The 12,562-nt window shown below is 41.3% G+C and overlaps 1 protein-coding gene and 1 pseudogene across 2 annotated transcripts in view; one reads left to right on the top strand and one right to left on the bottom strand.

Moving 5' to 3' along the window:
* GORAB (golgin, RAB6 interacting) overlaps positions 1-12,562 on the bottom strand; it is a 440,445-nt gene that overhangs the window by 250,905 nt on the left and 176,978 nt on the right. The window contains exon 1 of one of the 2 annotated variants that reach the window (XM_065523850.1): positions 5,770-5,861. The exons of the other annotated variant lie outside the window; for it this stretch is intronic. The gene's annotated coding sequence lies outside the window, so the exon portion shown is untranslated. Of the gene's footprint in view, positions 1-5,769; positions 5,862-12,562 lie in introns of those variants that run through there. 2 annotated transcript variants of the gene reach the window in all.
* LOC102132949 (HAUS augmin-like complex subunit 4 pseudogene) lies at positions 2,778-6,852 on the top strand (annotated as a pseudogene).

The following is a 12,562-nucleotide window of genomic DNA, read 5'->3' as shown; positions in this document are numbered from 1 at the left end:
TAACTCAAAGGATAAATGCTTGAGGGGACAGATACCTCATTCTCCATGACGTGCTTATTTCACATCACATGACTGTATCAAAATATCTTATGTACCCAATAAATATATACACTCACTTACTATGTGCCCACAAAAAATAAAAAAAGACACTATTGAGTAAAAAGGCAACCCAGAATAGAAAAACATTTACAAAGTATACACCTGATAAGAGATTAATATCAAGAATATATAGAGAACTCCTAAAAGACAGGAACAAGAAGATAAGCAACTCTATTCAAAAATGGGCAAAGGATCAGAATATACATTTCTCCAAATAAGATACAATTGGGCAATAAGCACTTAAAAAATGCTCAACATCTAATTATTAGGAAAATGCACATCAAAACTGTAATAAGATACCATTACACCCTTTAGGACAGCTACTGTAAACACACACACACACACACACACACACACACACTCTCAGCCAAACACACAGAAAATAAGCATTGGTAAGGTTGTGGAGAAATTGGAACCCTTGTGAACTGTTGGTAGGAATGTGAAATGGCACAGCTGTTGTGAAAAACAATAACATGGCCGTTCCTCAAAAAATAAAAAATAGAATTACCATGTGATCGAACAATTTCACTTTTGGACGTATGCCGCCCCCAAATTGAAAACAGAGTCTCAAAGAAGTATTTGTACATTAATGTTCACAGCAGCAGTATTTGCAGTTGCTAAAATGTGGAAGCAACCCAGAATTCAATGGATGGATGAACAGATAAAAAAAATAACGGTACACACATACAGTGAAATATTTTCAGCCTTAGAAAGGAATGAAATTCTGATATATGTTATAACATAGATGAAACTTGAAGACATTATGCTAAGCAAAATAAGCCAATCACAAAAGGACAAACACTGTATGATTGCAATTATATGATAAAGTACTTAGAGTCATCACAATTATAGAGACAGAGTAGATGGCTCTTGCCAGGGGCTGGGCAAAGGGGAAATGGAAAGTTATTGTTTAATGGGTATAAAGTTTCAGTTTTGCAAGATGATAAGAGTTTTGGAGATGGATAGTGATGATGGTTTTGCAACAATATGAATGTATTTAATGTCACTAAACTGACACTTAGAAATGGTTAAAATACACACAACATAAAATGTAAAAAAGTTGGGAAAAATTGGTATAAAAGACACATTATATTTTTCTTGTGCTCCAAAGTCTAGCTAGCAAGAGTTTTTTGGACTCAAGGAAGTACAGAAATCCACAAATTAGATTTTTGCTAACCATTTTCTAACCCTGCAATGATGAGATATAGGATGTAGCCATAGAAACAGAAACAGTAAATCATTTTTTTATCCTGTGCTTCAACAAAAAGTGCATTGGCCATTTCAATTCATTAAATTTTACTTGCCTTCTGTATGTAAGCAGGTTGACTATGCTAGGATCAGAGAAACTCCTCAAGTTACATTCAATATAGAAACTCTGACAGTTATTATGCTGGTTTCATTTGAAGGTTTTATTAGGTCGATACCAAATAGCTTTTCATCATTGGATCAGCTAATGACAAAAGATTTTGCCTCAAGGGAGAATTTTGTATTGAAGGCACTGCAAGTGTGTGTATTTGTGCATATTCCCACGCATGGTGTGTGGGGGTGTGTTTGGCAGAAAATAAGAGATTTCTCCACTTTAGGTACCGGGTTTTTATGTTAACACATCAAAAGAAAGCCCTGCTTCCTAACTTGCTCTCATGTTGTCTGCTGCTTGGTTTGATATGGTCTGGATATTTGTTCTTGCCTAAATTTCATGTTGAATTGTAATATTCAATGTTGAAGGTGGGACCTGGTGGAAGGTGAATCATGGGGCATGCGGCAGATCTCTCATGAATGGCTTGGGCCACCCCCTTGGTGATAACCAAGCTCTTGCTCTGAGTTTACATGAGATCTGGTTGTTTAAAAGGGTGTGGTATCCCCCCGCCCCCTCCTCCACACACTCCCTCTCTCTCTCATTCCTGCTTTTGCCATGTAATGTGCCTACTCCTCCTTCATCTTATGCCATGATTGTGATCTCCCTGAAGCTTCACTACAAGTCAACCAGATGCCAGCACCAGGCTTCCTGCAAAGCTGCAGAACCATGAGCCAATTAGACCTCTTTTCTTTAACAATTACCCAAGTCTCACATATTTTTTAATAGTGATGCAAGAATGGCCTAGTACAGAAAATTGGTACTGAGGAGTGGGGCATTGCTATAAAGATACTTGAAAATGTGGAAGTTTGAACTTCAGAATGATAATTTAGGATATCTGGGGGTAAAAATTTCTAAGCAGCAAAGCATTCAAGAAATGGCCTGGCTGTTTCTAACAACCTGTGCTCAGATGTGGGAGCAAAAAAAAAAAAAAAAGACTTAAAGTTGGAATTTGTATTTAAACAGGAAGCAGAGCATAAACATTTGAAAAATTTGCAGCCTAGCCATGTGACAGAGAAAGGAAGCTTTTTCAGAAAAGGAATTCAAGCAGGCAGTGGAGCAACCACTTGCTAGAGATGGTTGTGTAATTAAAAAAGAACCAAGTGCTAATTTCCAAGACAATGGGGAAAAGGCCTCAAAGGCATTTCAGAGACCTTCACAGGAGGCCCTTACCTCACAAACCCAGAGGCCTAGGAGGGAAAAATGGTTTCATGGGCCAGGCCCAGGGCTCTGCTGTCCTGTGCAGCATCAGAACTCTGCTCCCCACATTCTGGCCACTCCAGCTCCAGCTGTGGCTCAAAGGGGCCCAGGTACAGCTTGGGCCATGGCTTTAGAGGTTGCAAGCTGCAAGCCTCGGCAACTTCCATCTGGTGTTAAGTCTGTGGGTACACAGTGTGCAAGAGTGAATGAGGCTTGGCACCCTCCATCAGATTTCAGAGAATGTGTGGAAAAGTCTGGATGCCCAGGTAGAAGCCTGCCTCAGGGGCAGAGCCCCTGAAAGGACACAAAGATAGATGTGTACCCGCCACCCCCCCCCCCCGCTACACCCTTTTGTTCTGCTCTCTAATCTTTGCACATACCAGAGATTTCATAAGTTCTGTGAGCACCTGTTTTTCTGCACGTACCAGATATTTTGTTTTGCACATACCAGAGATTTTGTAAGTTCTGAGGCAAGGTCACAAGACGTGTTTAAGTAAGATAAACTCTTGCTGCCATAAACCTGCTCTCCCGCCTCAAAGGTTGAACTGAAATATCAGAAATGGCGGGAACCAATCATAGTTAGCCAAATCGCCTTGTTCAAACACTAGCCAATCATATATCTGATTTGTATAATAACTCTATGCCCACTTTTCTTAGACTATATAACACTGCTCGGAGCTCAGTGGGGGAGCTCTCCTGCCCGTCTCGTTTCGCGAGCGAGGGAGAGTTCCAGGTTCGAACCTGTAATAAAGATCCTTGCTGCTTAGCTTTGACTCTGGACTCTGGTGGTCTTCTTCGGGGAATAAACGGTCTGGGCATAACACCCCCATAGAAGAACTTGTACTGGACAGTGCCAAGAGGAAATATGGGGTTGGAGCACCCACACAAAATCCCCACTAGAACCCTGCCTAGTGCAGCTGTGAGAAAGGGGCCATGGCCCTCCATACCCTAGAATGGTAGATCCACCAGCAGCTTGCACCCAGCACCTGGAAAAGCCACAGGCACTCAACAACCTGTAAGAGCAGCCTGGAGTTCTGAAACCTTCAAAGACACAGAGGTGGAAATATCTTCTGGAAATAGGGGCTTTGGAAGCCCGCGCCTTGCACCAGTGTGCCTTGAATGTGGGATATGGAGTCCAAGAAGATTATTTTGGAGCTTTAAGATTTAATTACTGCCCTTCTGCATTTTGAACTTGTGTGAGGCCTGTAGCTCCTTTCTTCTGACCAATTTCTCCCTTTTGGAAGGGTATGTTTACAATGTCTATACTCCCATTGTATCTTGGGAGTAAATAACTTGTTTTTTTTTATTTTACAGGCTCTATAGATGGTAAGAAACTCAGCTCAGCTCTAGATGAGACTTTGAACTTGGGACTTGGGACTTTTGAGTTAATGCTGGAATGAGTTAAGACTTTGCAGGGGGAAAGGCTTTGGGGGACTATTGGGAAGGCATAATTATACTCTGCAATGTAAGAAGAACATGGGGTTTGGGTGGGGCCAAGGGTGGAATAATATGGTTTGGGTATTTGTTCCCACCCAGATCTCACGTTGAATTGTAATTTCCAGTGTTGGATGTGGAGCCTGGTGGGAGGTATTTGGATCGTGGAGGTGGATCCCTCATGAATGGTTTGGGTTATTCCCTTGGTGATAAGCGAGCTTTTGCTCTGAGCTCACATGAGATATGGTTGTTTAAAAGTGTGTGGCACCCCCCGACACACACCACATTCTCTCTTGCTTGTTCTTGCTTTCACTGTGTGACATGCCTTTTCTCCCTTTGCCTTCTGTCATGATTGTGAGCTCCCCAAGGCTTCACTAGAAGCCAAGCAGATTATAGCACCATGCTTCCTGTACAGCATGCAGAATGATGAACCAATTAATCTATTTACTTTATGAATTATCCAGTCTCAGGTATTTCTTTATAGCAATTCTAGAATAGCCTAATACATGATTTTGCAAGATAATTCAGAAGATGCTGCTTAACTGTTGTGCACAAATAAGGAAAGCAGCTCTGACCGGGGCACTTGGTTATTCAAACCTTGTTGAATAAGCCAGGATTTTCCTACAGAGACCTAGAAATGGATGTCTGCTTGAAAACATTTCTTCCTATCAAGACATGTGAGAGAAACATAGGAAAGCCTTGCTCTAAAAACGATATGGAGTTTGCATCTGTTTGGAGGCCATAAACTTAAAATTGATTTTAACACTGTGCCTTGTGTACAGTAATTACCGAGAAGGAGGAGGAGAAAGAGTAAATCTCATGGTTCCAGCCTCATTATCCGCCCTTTGAGATAGTGGTAATAATTGGCCCTAGACAGGTACCTTTTAAATTTAAAGCTTTTTAATGGGCCATTATGACATTTAGGTATGACTATAAAGTCAGAGAAAAACATGTGATTTCAGGCTTTCTAGTCAGGTCTAAACTCTTTTCTTTAAAATTATGTCTAATTAAAAATATTCCTGATTGGTAGAAATTTGAATTGTTTCAAGTTTGGAGCTATAAGTAAAACTTCTATAAACAGTTAAGTATGTGTCTTTGAGTTGACTTATGTTTTTATTTCTCTTGAGTAAAAACAAACAGTAGATTTTCTAGGCTGTATGGTAAGTACGAATATGTTTAACTCTACAGTCTATTTATATGCCAGAAATGACTATACAATTTTACATTCCCACCAGCAATGTATATGAGCTCCCATTCCTCCATATAACTTGCCAAAACTTGGAATGGTGAGCGTTTAGAAATTTTACCATTCTAGTTGGGTGAGTATTTGCATTTTTTCTAATGACTAATGATCTTGAATATTTTAAAATGTGCTTATTTGCTAGCTGCATATCTACTTTGGTGAGTTGTCTATTAAAATGTTTTGCTGCCCCTTCCCCTTCCCCGAGGGCCTTCCAAGTGTGGTCCTCCTGGGCCTGGCTTCCCCTAGCCCCTGTGGTGGGTCCGAATGAGAGGTTCCGGAGCGCTTTCTGGAGCCCCCGCGCGGGATGGGTCCTGGGTGTAGACAGACGCTGCTGGCCAGCCCGCCCCACCCGAGGCTCTTGGCACCCTCTTAAGAGCTTCAGCTGCCCCAGTATTAGAATCCCAAGAAAATCAAAAGGCATTCAGGGATTTCTGCTCACCTGGAAAAAGGATGGAAATACTTCAACAAGGCATGGAAGGAAGTTTGACTGCGTAAGACAACATGGCTGAGGTCTGAGATTTTACATGGAGTTATTCAAGAGTTGCCTGTGTGAAGATAAAAGACACAAATTTAACTTCTGAGGACAAAAAGTTTCTTGAGACCCTTGAACAGCGGCTACTCATAACGGAACTGACGTGGCTCTTAGGTCCTAGCCAGGAGAGGGAGATACCTTCACTGCTAGAGCTGGAGAAAGCAGACCTTCTGGAATCCATGCCACTCTCAGAGGATTTTGTTTGGATGAAGGCTCTGCTACAGCAAGAAGTGGAGGAGCAGCCCAAGAAGAAATGTTTCACTCTGCTCTGGTACTATGATCCCAATTCAGATGCTGACAGTGAAACCATGAAGACAGCAAAGGTGTGGAAACTTGCAGAGGTCCTAGTGGGTAGGGAGCAGCAGTGCCAGGATGCCAACAGCCAGCAAAAGGAGCAGATGGTGCTGCTGGAGAAGAAGAGTCCACCTACTCCCAGGTGCTTCTCCGCTGCCTCACTTTGCTGCCGAGGCTTCCTCAGGAACACTGGCTGAAGACCCACTCAGAGTTAGACCACATCAATGCCCAGTACCTGGAAGTCAAGTGCGCTGCTATGATCCTTAAGCCGAGGATGGAGGAGATAAAGATTTTGTCCGACACACTGCTGAGAAAGTGGAAGTTCATTGTCTGATTAGGGACCGTTTGGAAGGAGCCATTCACCTACAGGAGCAGCACATGGAGAAGTCAAGACAGGTCCTGAACTCCTATGAAATACTTGGGGAGGAGTTTGACAGGCTGGTGAGAAGAGTCCACTCTACTCAAGCAGGCAACTGAGAAGCGGTAGGCCCTCCAGGAGTTCAACAAGGCCTACCGTTGAGCTCTGGCAGAGCCAGGAAGCATGGCTTCTGCACAGCTGCTGCCTCCTAATCTTCCTGCTAGTAGGACCACCTTCACCTGGGGCTGCCTTTGCTACAAGGGAGTGTGGAAACGTTTGCATTTGCTTGAAAGAGCGCATTTAGGCAACCTCCTGGTTTTTCTTTCTTGTTTGTAATGACTGGGCCTCTTCTGGAAAATCTAGCAAGCAGATTTATATAATTTTTATGCATGGCTGTGTGTCAGTGTCAGCCCTGTATCATATTTTATTATCTCCTGAATAAAGTTATCATATTGTATCTTAAAAAATGTTTTGCTTATTTTTAAAATGTCGTTTTGATCATTGAAATTAAGCATTCTTTATGTATTTTGCACAAGTTCAGTATCAGATATAGCTTTTGAAAATATTTTCTTTCAGTCCATGGCCTACCTTTTTATTTTCTAAATGGTGTTTTTTTAAAAGGCAAATGTTTTATATTTGGTAAAGTTCAATGTATCTATTATTTCTATATCTTTTATTTGTATGTGAGCATGTGTCCAGTCTAAGATATCTTTGTCTAGCTCAAGGTTCCGAAGATTTTTCTTGTATATCTTCCAGAAATTTTTTGATTTTCACACTTACATTTAGGTCCATGATGCATTTTGAGTTAATTTTTTCTGTAGGGTGAAAGTAAGGTTCAATGTTCACTTTTTGATTATGCCATTTGTTGATTAATGAATTCATTCCCCATTGAAATACCTTGGCACCTTTGTCAGAAATCACTGGGAGAGACAGAGGCAAGATAACTGACCAGACGCAGCTAATATGAGCCCTTTCCACAGAGAAGGACCAAAATAGCAAGTAGATAATCACAAAACTAAGAGAGAACACTGGAATTCAACAGAGGAGTGATGAGAAACAATGAAAGCAAAGAAGGAGAGGGAATTGAGGCAGCTTGCTCAGCCAAGATTGCCCGGGAGCTGGGAGAAGCTCCCAGATGCAGGGAAATCATCAGTGAGACCTTCAGGGCTCCAAATTCTTGTCAGGAACTTCAATTCTAGGCACTGGAGAGCCCCTCAACCCTCAAGAGCGTCAAGACTAACAAAGGGAGCTGCGTAGAGATTGTACAGAGGTATCGTTTCAGAAAGGAAACTTAGGCTCAGTCCCACAGGCTTCTGAGCCCTGTGCAACTGTAACATTGTGTCATTCTGAGAGCTCAGCCCCCAGAGGACTTTGTCCTACCCTGGGACCATCACTGCCATAGCTGCCACTGGGCCAAGGAGAACAGGCACTTTCACATACTTCCGAGGACAAATCCCACCACTACTGCAGGCTACTGTGGGGCCAAGATGTGAAGAAACTGTACACGCCACAGCTGTCTGCCCATGCTGCTCCCACTGAGAGTGGCACTGCCCTCCCTGGTAGCAGGCCACAGCCAGTGCCATTCTGACAGCCCAGTCTCCAAAGCACTATGATCTTCCCTGGGGCCACCAGGTCAAAGAAGAAGAGGGAAAGCTGGGCACTTTAACAAGCCCTGAGGACAAATACCACTGCCACTGCTGTTGGCTGCTAAGAGACCAAGGTGCGAGCAAACACCAAGCTCCACAGCTTACTGCTTAAGCTGCTCCTGCTGAGAGTGGCCTTGCTCTCCCTGGAGGCAGACTGCAGTGCAGCCACTGCTGCCCAAACCTGATAATTCTGCCAGCAGCCTAGGGACCATCTGCCCCTGCCTATCACAGCCAGTGCCTGAAAGCACTTCCAGGGAACCTGAGGACAAGTTTATCAACTCAGTCCCATCTCCCTACTACTCTAGCATGCCATTTAGGGGCCTGGGGGTCTCTCAGCCCAGTTCACCACCAATGGTAGATGAACATCCTCCTGGGGTCTGAAGTTGGGCTGACCCAACCTGTTGATACCACCACAGCTGGCAGTCACCCACATGAGCCACCTGCAGGTCAGCAGACTGGCCCACCCAACTTATCACAACCACCACCAACACCAGAATGGACCACCTGGGCTCCAGTGGGTTGCTCCACCACTGCTTCTGCCATCACCCACATCATACCACTGCCTGGAGACCTAAGAACCCACCCACATACCTTGCCCACAGCTGCCACTACTGGCCTACCTGGACCCGCTAATACCAGTGGCAGCATACATCACTCTGGGGCTCAAGGACAAGTATGCTCAGCCCACTGCTACCACCACCGGGGCCTGAAGACTGACCCACCAGGCATCTTAGTACCAATAAAAACTTCATCATAGCCTCCATTAACAGCTACATCCTAAGCCACTAAGAAAATCACAAATACCACTGACACTGTTCATAGCTGAAGAAATCATACAGAGACTACCTTACTGCATACACCCAATATCAAAGCCAGAGTGACCTACTCAACTGCAAACAAATATACATCTTCAGGAATAAGTTCTACCCCATGAAATCAAATTCAAAACTTGAAAGAAGTATCTGTTACACTAGATGTGCAGATATCAATGTAAGGATGCAGGAAACATGAACAAGCAAGGAGATACAACACCTCCAAAGGAACTCAATAATTTTCCAGCAGCAGATCCCAATTAAAGAAATTCACAAAATCCCAAATAAAGATGCACACTACCGATTTTAAAGAAGCTCAATGAGACACAAGAGAATTCTGAAAAAAAATTTAGAGGAATCAGAAAAATGATTCAGGTCATAAATTTAAAAAGTTGCCAGAAAGATAACTATTTTAAAAAAGAATCAAACAGAAATTCTGAAACTGAATAATTCATTTACTAAAATGCAAAATACATTTGAAAGCTTCAAAAATAGGTAAAACCAAGCAGAAGAAAAACTCTTAGAACTTGAACACTGGTCTTTTGAAATAATCCAGTCAGAAAAAGATAAAGATAAAATAAAAAAGAATGAGCAAAGCTTTTGTGACATTTGGGACAACATAAAGTAATGGAATATTTGAATTACCAGTGTCCCTGAGGGCAAAGAGAGAAAGAAAAGATTAGAAAACCTATTTAACAAAATGCTAGATAAAAACTTCCCAAGTCTAGCAAGAGACATAGATACCCAGATACAGGAAGCTCAAAGATCCCCAAATGAATATAATGCAAAAAGTTCTTCTTGACAGCACATTGTGGGCAAACTGTGTACAGCCAAAGACAAAGAGAGGAGTCTTTAAAATGTTAGAGAAAGGCCTCTATACCTTTTTTTTTTTTTTTGAGATGGAGTCTCGCAGTATCGCCTGGGCTGGAGTGCAATGGGGTGATCTCAGCTCACTGCAACCTCCACCTCCCAGGCTCATGCAATTCTCCTGCCTCAGCCTCCCAAGTAGCTGGGATTACAGGTGCACACCACCACACCTGGCTAATTTATCGTATTTTTAGTAGAGATGGGGTTGCATTGTGCTGGCCAGGCTGATCTCAAACTCCTGACCCTGTGATCCACCTGCCTCGGCCTCCCAAAGTGCTGGCATTATAGGCATGAGCACCACCACACCCGGCCCACATCTACACCTTTTAAAGAACACCCATCAGACTAATAGTGAATTTCTCAGCAGAAACCTTACAGGACAGGAGATAATGGAATGACATATTCAAAGCACTGAAAGAAAAATATGCCATGACACTATGTCAACAAAATCACCCTTCATAAATGAAAGAAAAATAAACTCTTTCCCACACAAGCAAATGCTAAGGGAATTCATCACCACTAGACTAGTCTACAGGAAATGCTCAGGGGAATCTGAAGCTGAAAGGACATTTGCCTTCATGAAAACACATAAAAGTATAAATTCAACAGTAAAGCAAACACACAAATGAGAAAGAGAAATAACTCAAATGGTACCACTACACATAATCATGAAACCACAAAGACAATAGAAAAAAAGGAAAGGAAATAAGAATATAGAAAACAACCAGAAAACAATTAACAATATGACAAGAACAAAGTCTTACATATCAGCCATAACTCTGAATGTAAATGATTAAATTCTCCACTTAACAATATGTAGACTGGCTAAATGGATAAAGAAACATGATCCAGTTATATGCTTCCTACAAGAAACATACTTTACCTGCAGAACACATATAGACTCAAGTAAAAAGAAGGAAAAGGTATTTCGCACAAATGGAAGACAAAAGCAAGCAGGAATAACTATACTTATATCAGATAAAACAGACCTTAAGACAAAAACAGTTAAAAAAATAAAAAGGCACTATATAATGTCAAAGAGATCAATCCAACAGGAAGAAATAACAATTCTAAATAAATATGCACTCAACACTGGTGTATCCAGATTTACAAAGCAAATATAGCTAGATCTAAGGAGAAAAATAGACTCCAATGCAATAATAGTGGAGGACTTCAACACTCCACTTTAAGAGTTAAGACAGGGCCAGGCGCGGTGGCTCAAGCCTGTAATCCCAGCACTTTGGGAGGCCGAGATGGGTGGATCATGAGGTCACAAGATCAAGACCATCCTGGCTAACATGGTGAAACCCCGTCTCTACTAACAAATACAAAAAACTAGCCAGGCGAGGTGGCGGGCACCTGTAGTCCCAGCTTCTCGGGAGGCTGAGGCAGGAGAATGGCGCAAACCCGGGAGGTGGAGCTTGCAGTGAGCTGAGATCCGGCCACTGCACTCCAGCCCGGGCGACAGAGTGACACTCCATCTCAAAAAAAAAAAAAAAGATTTTTTAAAATTTCTCTTCACAATATATTGTAGTTTTCAATGTATAGATATTTCAAATATTTTGTTAAATGTATCCTAAGTACTTCTATATTTTTTGGTAATTTTAAATTTCAACTTTTCATTGTTTATTGTCAGATATAGAAATACTACTGATTTCTGTATATTTCTTTGTCTCTTTCAACTTTACTAAACTCACGTATTAGATCTTACGCCTTTTCTTTGAGATTTCTTAGAATTTTCTTCATTGACAATAATGCACTGAAAATAGACAATTTTATTTCTTCCTCTCTGATTTGTTTATTTTCCCTTTCTTTCTTTTCTTTTCCTGTTTTTCTCACTATACACTTTCTAGAACTGTGATTCTGTACTGGTAATCATTTTGTCTCTCCTCAAGAGTCATTTGGCAACACCTGAAAAAAGTTTTGGTTGATATAAGTACTACCGGAATCTGGTGCGGAGAAGCCAGGGATACTGCTAACATATAACAATGCATGTGCCAGCCAACAAAAATTTATCAGGCCCAAAATGTCAATATACTGATTTGAGAAACTATGGTCTAAAAACTCTAGTAGTGTTAAATAGAAATGATGAGAGCAGACAGCTTTGTGCTGTTCCTGATCTCAGGGAGAAAGGCTTCAGGCTTTTACCATTAAGTTTGTTAGCTGTGATTTTTCCATAGAGGTCCTTAATTATATTAAGAACACTCTCTTCCACTCCTGATTTGCTGAGAATTTTTATCAATAAGGGTTTTGAATTTGAAAAAAGCTTTTCTCCATCAAGGAAGATAATTTTATGCATTTTTAGTCTGTTGATTATTAATTGGATTGATTGATTTTTGAATATTGAGCCAACCTTGAATTCCTGAGAAGCACCTTGATAATAATATATTATTAATTTTATATAGTGATGGATTCAGTTAGTTAAAATTTTGTCAAGGTCTTTTGCATCTATGTTCATGAGGGGTATTAGGCTATAGTATTTTTACATTGTAATGTCTTTGTCTGGTTTTGATGTCAAGGCTATGTTGAATCATCAAATGAATTGGAAAGTGTTCCTTCCTTTTTATTTTTTGGCAGAATTCTTGTAAAATTTATGTCTTTCATCGATTTTTGGTAGAATTAAACAGTGGAGACCACTGGTCCTGGAATTTTTAGGGTGCACGCTTTTAGGTTCTAGTTCAATTACTTTCATAATTAATGAGCTATTTATTTACATTATTTCT

Source organism: Macaca fascicularis, chromosome 1 (assembly GCF_037993035.2).
Source record: "Macaca fascicularis isolate 582-1 chromosome 1, T2T-MFA8v1.1".
NCBI classification, from domain to species: domain Eukaryota; kingdom Metazoa; phylum Chordata; class Mammalia; order Primates; family Cercopithecidae; genus Macaca; species Macaca fascicularis.
Note: the sequence above shows the minus strand (reverse complement) of the source record. Positions and strands in the feature narration are given on the sequence as shown.